Raw genomic sequence first — 11,748 nt, forward strand, 5'->3', positions numbered from 1 at the left:
CCCCATTGGTCGGCGTTGTTAATGGGTTATCGGATCCAAAACCCGACCCGATAGCTTAACGGCGTTCCGTTACGGTGGATGCCACGTGTCGGTCACCCTTGACGAAAGCACTTCTGTGACGTGCAATTTATTGTCATGGAAGTGGACACTTCCGTGATGATAATTTTGGTAATGTCATGGAACACTTCTACGACAGCACAGGTATGACTATCTTGATTCTGTCATAAATTTGTCATGGATGTACATGCATGACAAAAAAGCGACCTACTGTGACAAACACGTATCATCACGGAAGTGTATTTTTTTGTAGTGCGACGAATTGTAGCAACGGTGCATACTCAGGGAGAACACTTATACCTTGAAATTTAGTGAGGGGTCATCTTATAATGCTACCGCCGTACTAAGAAAAATAAGATGCATAAAGGATAAACATCACATGCAATCAAAATATGTGACATGATATGGCCATTATCATCTTATGCCTTTGATCTCCATCTCCAAAGCACTGTCATGATCTCCATCGTCACCAGCTTAACACCTTGATCTCCATCATCACCAGCTTGAGACCTTGATCTCCATCGTAGCATTGTTGTCGTCTCGCCAACTATTGCTTCTACGACTATCGCTACCGCTTAGTGATAAAGTAAAGCAATTACATGGCTATTGCATTTCATACAATAAAGCGACAACCATAAGGCTCCTGCCAGTTGTCGATAACTTTTACAAAACATGATCATCTCATACAACAATTTATATCTCATCATGTCTTGACCATATCACATCACAACATGCCCTGCAAAAACAAGTTAGACGTCCTCTACTTTGTTGTTGCAATTTTTACGTGCCTGCTACGGGCTTCTAGCAAGAACCGTTCTTACTTACGCATCAAAACCACAACGATTTTTTGTCAAGTGTGTTGATTTAACCTTCAACAAGGACCGGCCGTAATCAAACTCAATTCAACTAAAGTTGAAGAAATAGACACCCGCCAGCCACCTGTGTGCGAAGCACGTCGGTAGAACCAGTCTCATGAACGCAGTCATGTAATGTCGGTCCAGGCCGCTTCATCCAACAATACCGTCGTATCAAAGTAAGACGTTGGTGGTAAGCAGTATGGCTATTATCGCCCACAAATCTTTGTGTTCTACTCGTGCATATAACATTTATGCATAGACCTGGCTCTGATGCCACTATTGGGGAAGGCAATATTTCAATTTTTTTACTACAATCACGCAAGATCTATCTAGGATATGCATAGCAACGAGACAGGGAGAGTGTGTGTCCATGTACCCTCGTAGACCGAAAGTGGAAGAGTTTAGTAACACGGTTGATGTAGTCAAACGTCTTCACGATCCAACTGATCCAAGTACCGAACGTACGCCACCTTCGTGTTCAGCACACGTTCAGCACGATGACGTCCCTCGAGCTCTTGATCCAGTTGAGGACGAGGGATATTTCCGTCAGCACGGCGGCATGGTGATGGTGATGATGAAGTTACCGGTGCAGGGCTTCGCTTAAGAACTACCACGATATGACTGAGGTGTTAAACTGTGGAGGGGGGGCACCGCACACGGATAAGAGATTGTCTGTTGTGCTTTGGGGTTCCCCCTGCCCACATATATAAAAGAGGGGGGAGGAGGAGGGCCAAAGGGGGCGCGCACCATAGGGGAGTCCAACTAGGATTCCCAATCCTAGTTGGAGTCCCCTTCCTTTTCCAAGAGGGGGAGAGAGGGGAGGAGAGGGAGAAGGAAAGAGGGGGGCACCGCCCCTCCCTAGTCCAATTCAGACTTGCCATAGGGGGCGGCCACCCCTTGCGGCCCTTCTCTCCTTTCCACTAAAGCCCATTAAGGCCCAATACTTCCCCGGGGGGTTCCGGTAACCTCCCGGAACTTCGAAAAATACCCAAATCACTTCAGAACCATTCCGGTGTCTGAATATAACCTTCCAATATATGGATCTTTATTTGTGAACCACTTTGAGACTCCTCGTCATGTCCGTGATCTCATCCTAGACTCCAAACATACTTCGGTCATCAAATCACATAACTCATAATACAAATCGTCATCAGACGTTAAGCATGCGGACCCTACGGGTTCGAGCACTATGTAGACATGACCAAGACACATCTCCGCTCAATAACCAATAGCGGAACCTAGATGCTCATATTGGCTCCTACGTATTCAATGAAGATCTTTATCGGTCAAACCGCATAACAACATACGTCATTCCCTTTGTCATCGGTATGTTACTTGCCCGAGATTCGATCGTCGGTATCATCATACCTACTTCAATCTCGTTACTGGCAAGTCTCTTTACTCGTTCCGTAATGCAACATCCCGCAACTAACTCATTAGTCACATTGCTTGCAAGGCTCATAGTGATGTGCATTGCCGAGAGGGCCCAGAGATACCTCTCCGATACACCGAGTGACAAATCCTAATCTCGATCTATGCCAACTCAACAAACACCATCGAAGACACTTGTAGAGCATCTTTATAATCACCCAGTTACGTTGTGACGTTTGATAGCACACAAGGTGTTCCTCCGGTATTCCAAAGTTGCATAATCTCATAGTCAGAGGAACATGTATAAGTCATGAAGAAAGCAATGGGACAATTGCATTTTTACCCCTAGTTGGTTCCTACCCATGGGTTTTGCCCTTACTTTTCGAGCTTGCTTAGTTTTGCCCTTACTTTTTTAGTCGAGGTCCCTTGAATGCCCTTTGACCATTTGACCAAAACTTTGAAAATTCATAACTAATTCATATGATCTCAGAAAAATGCAAATAAGATATCAAATTGTTCATATAAACATTACCTTTATGTGCATATCATTTGCATTTAGGACAAAAGCACCCTTTAAACTACCTGAGGTAATTAATGTTATTAACATTATTAAAATTAAAAAGGTATAAACAATATTTTTTCATGAATAAAAATTACATGCAAATGTAGGTGATGTTTTCTAAACATCCAAATATCTTATTTGCATTTTTCTGAGTTCATATCATCTTGTTATGAATGTTCTAACAACTTTGACCATTATTTGGAAACTTCATAACAAATTGATACGAACTCAGAAAAATGCAAATAAGATATAAGGATGTTTAGGAAACATCATCTACATTTGCTTGTAATTTTTATTCATGAAAAAAAATATTGTTTATACCTTTTTATTTTTAATAATCTTAATAACATTAATTACCTAGGTAGTTTAAAGGGTGCTTTTGTCCTGAATGCAAATGATATGCACATAAAGGTAATGTTTATCTAAACATTTTGATATCTTATTTGCATTTTTCTGATTTCATATGAATTAGTTATGAATTTTCAAAATTTTGGTCAAACGGTCAAAGGGCATTCGAGGGACCTCGACGGAAAAAGTAAGGGCAAAACTGAGCAAGCTCGAAAAGTAAGGGCAAAACCCGTGGGTAGGAACCAACCAGGGACAAAAATGCAATTGTCCCAAAAGCGGTAGCAATAAAACTAAACGATCATTATGCTAAGCTAACCGATGGGTCTTGTCCATCACATCATTCTCTAATGATGTGATCCCGTTCATCAAATGACAACACATGTCTATGGCTAGGAAACTTAACCATCTTTGATTAACGAGCTAGTCAAGTAGAGGCATACTAGGGACACTCTGTTTGTCTATGTATTCACACATGTACTAAGTTTCCTGTTAATACAATTCTAGCGTGAATAATAAACATTCATCATGATATAAGGAAACATAAATAATAACTTTATTATTGCCTCTAGGGCATATTTCCTTCAATCTTGTGGGGAACCAAGAACAACAAAATGAGTAGGGTATTTTATTTTCCCACACAAGACTTCAACAGCTCTAACAATCCAAATTGGTGATATAGTGTCTCTATTAGCAAGTTTGATAGTAACATATATGTCTTCTATCTTGGCGGGTGCTATGTCATTCATAATTTCTTGATATAAGGAATAAGGAATATCAGTCACACTAGCACCTATGTCACATAAACCATGATAACAATGATCTCCTATTTTAACTGAGACAACGGGCATGCCAACAACAGGTCTATGTTTATCCTTTCCATCAGGTTTGGCAATTCTAGCAGCTTCTTCACAGAAGTAAACAACATGCACATCTACATCTTCTTCCAAGAGATCTTTAACCATATCAATACTAGGTTCTACTTTAATTTGTTCATCAGGTTAGGTGTTCTAATATAAATTTTGTTGACCACAGTTGAGTCTTTAGCATGTTCCTTTATCCTAACAGGGAAGGGTGGTTTCTCAATATAAGCAGTAGGAACAACTGGATCAACATTATAAATTATAGTTTCTTCTTTAACTGTTACCGGTTCTTTAATTTCTTCTTTAATAGATGGGTGATATTTAAACCACTTATCTTTAGGGAGATCAACATGAGTAGCAAAAGATTCACAAAAGAGGCTACTATCTTAGAGTCAAGTACATATTTAGTGCTAAAACTTTTGAAAAGCATCAATATTCATAAAAGATTTAACACAATCATACTTAAGTTTACTACCTGACTCTTTACCTTTGTCGAGTTGCCAATCTTCAGAGTTGCGTTTAATTCTTTCCAAAAGATCCCATCGGAATTCAATAGTCTTCTTCATAAAAGAACCAACACAAGAAGTATCAAGCATGGTTTGATCATTACGAGAAAGCCAAGCATAAAAATTCTGAATAATAATTTCTCTTGAGAGCTCATGATTGGGGCATGAGTGTAACATTTACTTAAGCCTCCCCCAAGCTAGAGCGATACTTTCTCCTTCACGAGGCCAAAAATTATATATATAATTCCGATCACGATGAACTAGATGCATAGGATAATTTTTTTGATGGAACTCCAATTTCAATCGATTCCAATTCCAAGATCCAATATCATCACATAGCCTATACCATGCCAATTCTTTTCCCTTCAAAGATAAAGGGATAACCTTCTTCATAATTTCATCTCCGGGTAAACCTGCAAGCTTGAACAATCCACAAATTTGTTCTACATATATCAAGTGCATATCAAGATGTTCGGCTCCGTCTCCTGCATAAGGTTTAGCTAGCAGTTGTTCTATCATACCCGAAGGAATTTCATATTCAATATTTTCAGTAGGTGCAGTAGGTTGAGGGGTAGCTAATTGTGGTTTCGATCAAGGCGAAGATACCCCGAACAAACCCCTCAAAGGATTGTTTTCCATAGTAACAAGTGACAATAAATTTCATCACACTATATAAATGTTTCCTTACCAAATTCCATTTACCAAAGGCGCATCACTCCCCGGCAACGGCGCCAGAAAATAGCCTTGATGACCCACAAGTATAGGTGATCAATTGTATCTCTTTTCGATAATTAAGAGGGTCGAACCCAACGAGGAGCAGAAGGAAATGACAAGTGGTTTTCAGCAAGGTAATGTCTGCAAGTGCTGAAATTGTAAGTAACATAGTAGTTTGATAGCAAGATAGTTTGTAACGAGCAAGTAATGATAATAGTAGCAAAAGTGCAGCAAGGTAGCCCAATCCTTTTGAGGCAAAGGACAGGCCAAAACAGTTTCTTATGATAAGCAAAGCATTCTTGAGGGTACACAGGATTTTCATCTAGTCACTTTCACCATGTTGGTTTGATTTGTGTTCGCTACTTTGATAATTTGACATGTGGGTGGACTGGTGCTTAGGTGCTATTCTTACTTGAACAAACCTCCTACTTATGGTTAACCCTCCCGCAAGCATCCGCAACTACGAGAAAAGTATTAAGAATAAATTCTAACCATAGCATTAAACTTTTGGATCCAATCAATCCCTTACGAAATAGCGCATAAACTGGGGTTTAAGCTTCTCTCACTCTCGCAAGCCATCATCTAATTGCTACTCCACAATGCATTCCCTTGGGCTCAAATATGGTGAAGTGTCATGTAGTCGATGTTCACATGGCACCACTAAGGGAATCATAACATACATACTATCAAAATATCGAACACATATCAAGTTCACATGATTAGTTGCAACATGATTTATCCTGTGACCTCAAGAACAAAAGTAACTACTCACAAATGATAATAATGCTCAAGATCAGAGGGGTATTTAATAGCATATTGGATCTGAACATATAATCTTCCACCAAATAAACCATATAGTAATCAACTACAAGATGTAATCAACACTACTAGTCACCCAGAAACACAAATCTATAGTTCAGGTAACAAGATTGAACACAAGAGGTGAACTAGGGTTTGAGAGGAGATGGTTTTGTTGAAAATGTTGATGGAGATTACCCTCCCCAAGATGGGACAGTTGTTGCTGATGATGATGACGATGATTTCCCCCTCTGGAAGGGAAGTTCCCCCCGGCGGAATCGCTTCGCCGGAGGGCAAAAGTGCTCCTACCCAAGTTCCGCCTCGATACGGCGGCGCTCCATCCCGAAAGTCCTCTCCTTACTTTTTCTAGGTCAAAATGACTTATATACCATAAGATGGGCACCGGAGGTGGGTTTGGGTGACCACAACCCACCAGGGCGTGCTTTTGCTCCCTGGCACGCCAAGGCAGGTTGTGCCCACTTGGTGGGCCCGCTCTGGTACTTATTTGCTCCATATTCTTCATATATTCCATCAAAATTCTCCGTGAAGTTTCAGCTTGTTTGGAGTTGTGCAGAATAGGTAGCCTCACGTAGCTTTTCCATGTCCAGATTTCCAGCCGTCGGAATTCTCCCTCTTTGTGTATACCTTGCATATTATGAGAGAAAAGGCATTAGAATTACTCCAAAAAGCATTATTATGGATAAAAACATCGTAAATAACAATAGGAAAACATGATGCAAAATGGACGTATCAGAGAGTAATGACTTCACACATAAAGAGTATGATGAATAAAAGTTGTTGAGAGTTGACAAACATAGTTTTGGTCATTGTTGCAATTAATAGGAAGTAATAAAGAAAGAGAGGCTTCACATATAAATATACTATCTTGGACATCTTTTGTAGTTGTGAGCACTCACTAAAATATGACATGTTAAAAGGTTGATGTTGGACAAGGAAGACAACATAATGGGTTATGTTTTCTTATATCCGAATAGAAGTTATATTGTCATGGATCATCCAACATGTTGAGCTTGCCTTTCCCTCTCATGCTAGACAAATTCTTTGCACCAAGTAGAGATACTAATTTTGCTTCCAAACATCCCTTAAACTAGTTTTGCGATGAGAGTCCACCATACTTACCTATGGATTGAGTAAGATCCTTCAAGTAAGTTGTCATCGGTGCAAGCAATAAAAATTCTCTCTAAATATGTATGATCTATTAGTGTGAATGAAATAAGCTTTATATGAACTTCTGATATGGAAGAAATAAAAGCGACTAACTGCATAATAAAGGTCTTTATCACAAGTGACAATATAAAGTAACGTTCTTTTGCATTAAGATTTTGTGCAGTCAACCATAAAAGCGCATGATAACCTCTGCTTTCCTCTGCGAAGCACCTATCTTTTACTTATATCTCCAACCCTTATACAAGAGTCATGGTGATCATCACCTTTCCTTTTTACAATTTTTCCTTTGGCAAGCACTATGTGTTGGAGAGATCCGCATATATATATCCACTTGGATGTAGGTTTTCATAAAGTATTATTGTTGACATTACCCTTGAGGTAAATGGTTGGGAGGCAAAACTATAAGCCCCTATCTTTCTCTGTGTCCGATTGAAACTTTGAACCCATATATTGCGTGAGTGTTAGATTTGTGAAGGATTAAATGATAGTTGAGTATGTGGACTTGCTGAAAAGATTTGGAATTCACTCTTTCCAATATTATGATAAATTATTGCTTCAATGAGTCAGATCATAGTTTGTTAGTTTTCAATAAAGTTTTTGATTCATACTTTATCTTGTGAACGAATTGATACTTTAGCATAACAAGTTATATGGCATTATATGTTGTTGTTCTAAAGATGATCATGATGCCCTCATGTCCGTATTTTATTTTGTTGACACCTCTATCTCTAAACATGTGGACATATTTTTCGATATCGGCTTTCGCTTGAGGACAAGCGAGGTCTAAGCTAGGGGGAGTTGATACGTCCATTTTGCATCATGCTTTTATATTGATATTTACTACATTATGGATTGTTATTACATCATAATACTTATGCCTTTTCTCTCTTATTTTATAAGGTTTACATGAAGAGGGAGAATGCCGACAGCTTGAATTCTGGACTGGAAAAGGAGCAAATATTAGAGACCTATCCTGCACAACTCCAAAAGTCATGAAACTCCACGGAGAATATTTTTGGAATATATAAAAAATATTGGGCGAAGAAAGCACCAGAGGGGGGCCACCAGCCAGCCACAAGGGTGGAGGGCGCGTCCCTTGTCCTTGTGGGCCCCCTGGCAGGGCCCCGATGTTGGGGAACGCAGCAATTTCAAAAAAATTCCTACGCACACGCAAGATCATGGTAATGCATAGCAACGAGAGGGGAGAGTATCGTCTACGTACCCTCGTAGACCGTAAGCGGAAGCGTTATGACAACACGATTGATGTAGTCGTACGTCTTCACGATCGACCGATCAAGTACCAAAGATACGGCACCTCCGCGATCTACACACGTTCGGCTCGGTGATGTCCCGCGAACTCACAATCCAGTAGAGCTTCGAGGGAGAGCTTCGTCAGCACGACGGCGTGATGACGATGATGATGTTGCTACCGGAACAGGGCTTCGCCTAAGCACCGCTACGATATTACCAAGGTGGATTATGGTGGAGGGGGGCACCGCACACGGCTAAAGATCAATGATCAACTTGTGTGTCTATGGGGTGCCCCCCTCGCCCGTATATAAAGGAGTGGAGGAGGGGAGGGGCCGACCCTCTCTATGGCGCGCCCTAGGGGAGTCCTACTCCCACCGGGAGTAGGATTCCCCCTTTCCATGTAGTAGGAGTAGGAGAGAAGGAAGGGGAGGAGAGGAGAAAGGAAAGGGGGCCCGGCCCCCTCCCAATTCGGATTGGGCTAGGGGGGCGCGCCTCCCACCTTTTCCTTCCCTCACCTCTTTTCCACTAAGTAACCTCCCGGTACTCCGGAAAATGCCCAAACTCATCCGGAACCATTCCAATGTCCAAACATAGGCTTCCAATATATTGATCTTTATGTCTCAACCATTTCGAGACTCCTTGTCATGTCCGTGATCAAATCTGGGACACCAAACTACCTTCGGTACATCAAAACACATAAACTCGTAATACCGATCGTCACCGAATGTTCAGCGTGCGTACTCTACGGGTTCGAGAACTACGTAGACATGACCAAGACATGTCTCCGGTCAATAACCAATAGCGGAACCTGGATGCTCATATTGGTTTCTACATATTCTATGAAGATCTTTATCGGTCAAACCGCATAACGATATATGTTGTTCCTTTTGTCATCGGTATGTTACTTGCCCGAGATTCGGTCATCGGTATATCAATACCTAGTTCAATCTCGTTATCGGCAAGTCTCTTTACTCGTTCAGTAATGCTACATCCTGTAACTAACTCATTAGTTACATTGCTTGCAAGGCTTATAGTGATGTACATTACCGAGAGGGCCCAGAGATACCTCTCCGACAATCGGAGTGACAAATCCTAATCTTGATCTATGCCAACTCAACAAACACCATCAGAGACACCTATAGAGAACCTTTATAATCACCCAGTTACGTTGTGACGTTTGGTAGCACACAAAGTGCTCCTCCGGTATTTGGGAGTTGTGTGATCTCATAGTCATAGGAACATGTATAGTTACGGAGAAAGCAATAGCAACAAACTAAACGGTCATCGTGCTAAGCTAACAGATGGGTCAAGTCAATCACATCATTTTCTAATGATGTGATCCCGTTAATCAAATGACAACTCATATCTATGGTTAGGAAACATAACCATCATTGATTCAACGAGCTAGTCAAGTAGAGGCAAACTAGTGACACTCTGTTTGTCTATGTATTCACACATGTACTAAGTTTCTGGTTAATACAATTCTGGCATGAATAATAAACATTTATCATGATATAAGGAAATATAAATAACAAATTTATTATTGCCTCTAGGGCATATTTCCTTCAGTCTCCCACTTGCACTAGAGTCAATAATCTAGATTACATCGTAATGATTCTAACACCCATGGAGTCTTGGTGTTGATCATGTTTTACTCGTGAGAGAGGCTTAGTCAACGGGTCCGCAACATTCAGATGCGTATGTATCTTGCAAATCTCTATGTCTCCCTCCTTGACTTGATCGCGGATGGAACTGAAGCGTCTCTTGATGTGCTTGGTTCTCTTGTGAAATCTGGATTCCTTTGCCAAGGAAATTCCACCATTATTGTCACAAAAGATTTTCATTGGACCCGATGCACTAGGTATGACACCTAGATCGGATATGAAATCCTTCATCCAGACTCCTTCATTTGATGCTTCCGAAGCAGATATGTATTCTGATTCAAACGTAGATCCCACCACAACGCTGTACTTGGAACTGCACCAATTGACAGCTCCACCATTCAATAAAAACACGTATCCGGTTTGTGACTTAGAGTCATCCAGATCAGTGTCAAAGCTTGCATCGACGTACCCGTTTACGACGAGCTCTTTGTCACCTCCATATACGAGAAACATATCCTTAGTCCTTTTTACGTATTTCAGGATGTTCTTGACCGCTGTCCGGTGATCCACTCCTGGATTACTTTGGTACCTCCCTGCTAAACTTATAGCAAGGCACACATCAGGTCTGGTACACAACATTGCATACATGATAGGGCATATGGCTGAAGGATAGGGAACAACTTTCATTTTCTCTCTATGTTCTGTAGTGGTCGGGCATTGAGTCTGACTCAACTTCACACCTTGTAATACAGGCAAGAACCCTTTCTTTGCCTGATCCATTTTGAACTTCTTCAAAACTTTATCAAGGTATGTGCTTTGTGAAAGTCCAATCAAGCGTCTTGATCTATCTCTATAGATCTTGATGCCCAATATATAAGCAGCTTCATCGAGGTCCTTCATTGAAAAATTCTTATTCAAGTATTCTTTTATGCTATTCAGAAATTTAGTATCATTTCCGATCACCAATATGCCATCTACATATAATATCAGAAATGCTACGGAGCTCCCACTCACTTTCTTGTAAATACAGGCTTCTCCAAAAGTCTGTATAAAACCATATGCTTTGATCACACTATCCAAGTGTATATTCCAACTCCGAGAGGCTTGCACTAGTCCATAAATGGATCGCTGGAGTTTGCACACTTTGTTAGTACCTTTTGGATCGACAAAACCTTCTGGTTGCATCATATACAACTCTTCTTTAAGGTATCCATTAAGGAATGCAGTTTTGACATCCATTTGCCAAATATCATAATCATAAAATGCGGCAATTTCTAACATGATTCGGACGGACTTAAGCATCGCTACGGGTGAGAAAGTCTCATCGTAGTCAACTCCTTGAACTTGTCGAAAACCTTTCGCAACAAGTCGAGCTTTGTAGACAGTAACATTATTGCTAGCGTCAGTCTTCTTCTTGAAGATCCATTTATTCTCTATGGCCTGCCGATCATCGGGCAAGTCAACCAAATTCCATACTTTGTTCTCATACATGGATCCCATCTCAGATTTCATGGCTTCAAGCCATTTTGTGAAATCTGGGCTCATCATCGCTTCCTCATAGTTCGTAGGTTCGTCATGGTCAAGTAACATGACTTCCAGAACAGGATTACCGTACCACTCTGGTGTGGATCT

The sequence above is a fragment of the Triticum urartu genome, chromosome 7 (genome assembly GCF_003073215.2).
Source record: "Triticum urartu cultivar G1812 chromosome 7, Tu2.1, whole genome shotgun sequence".
Lineage (NCBI taxonomy): Eukaryota > Viridiplantae > Streptophyta > Magnoliopsida > Poales > Poaceae > Triticum > Triticum urartu.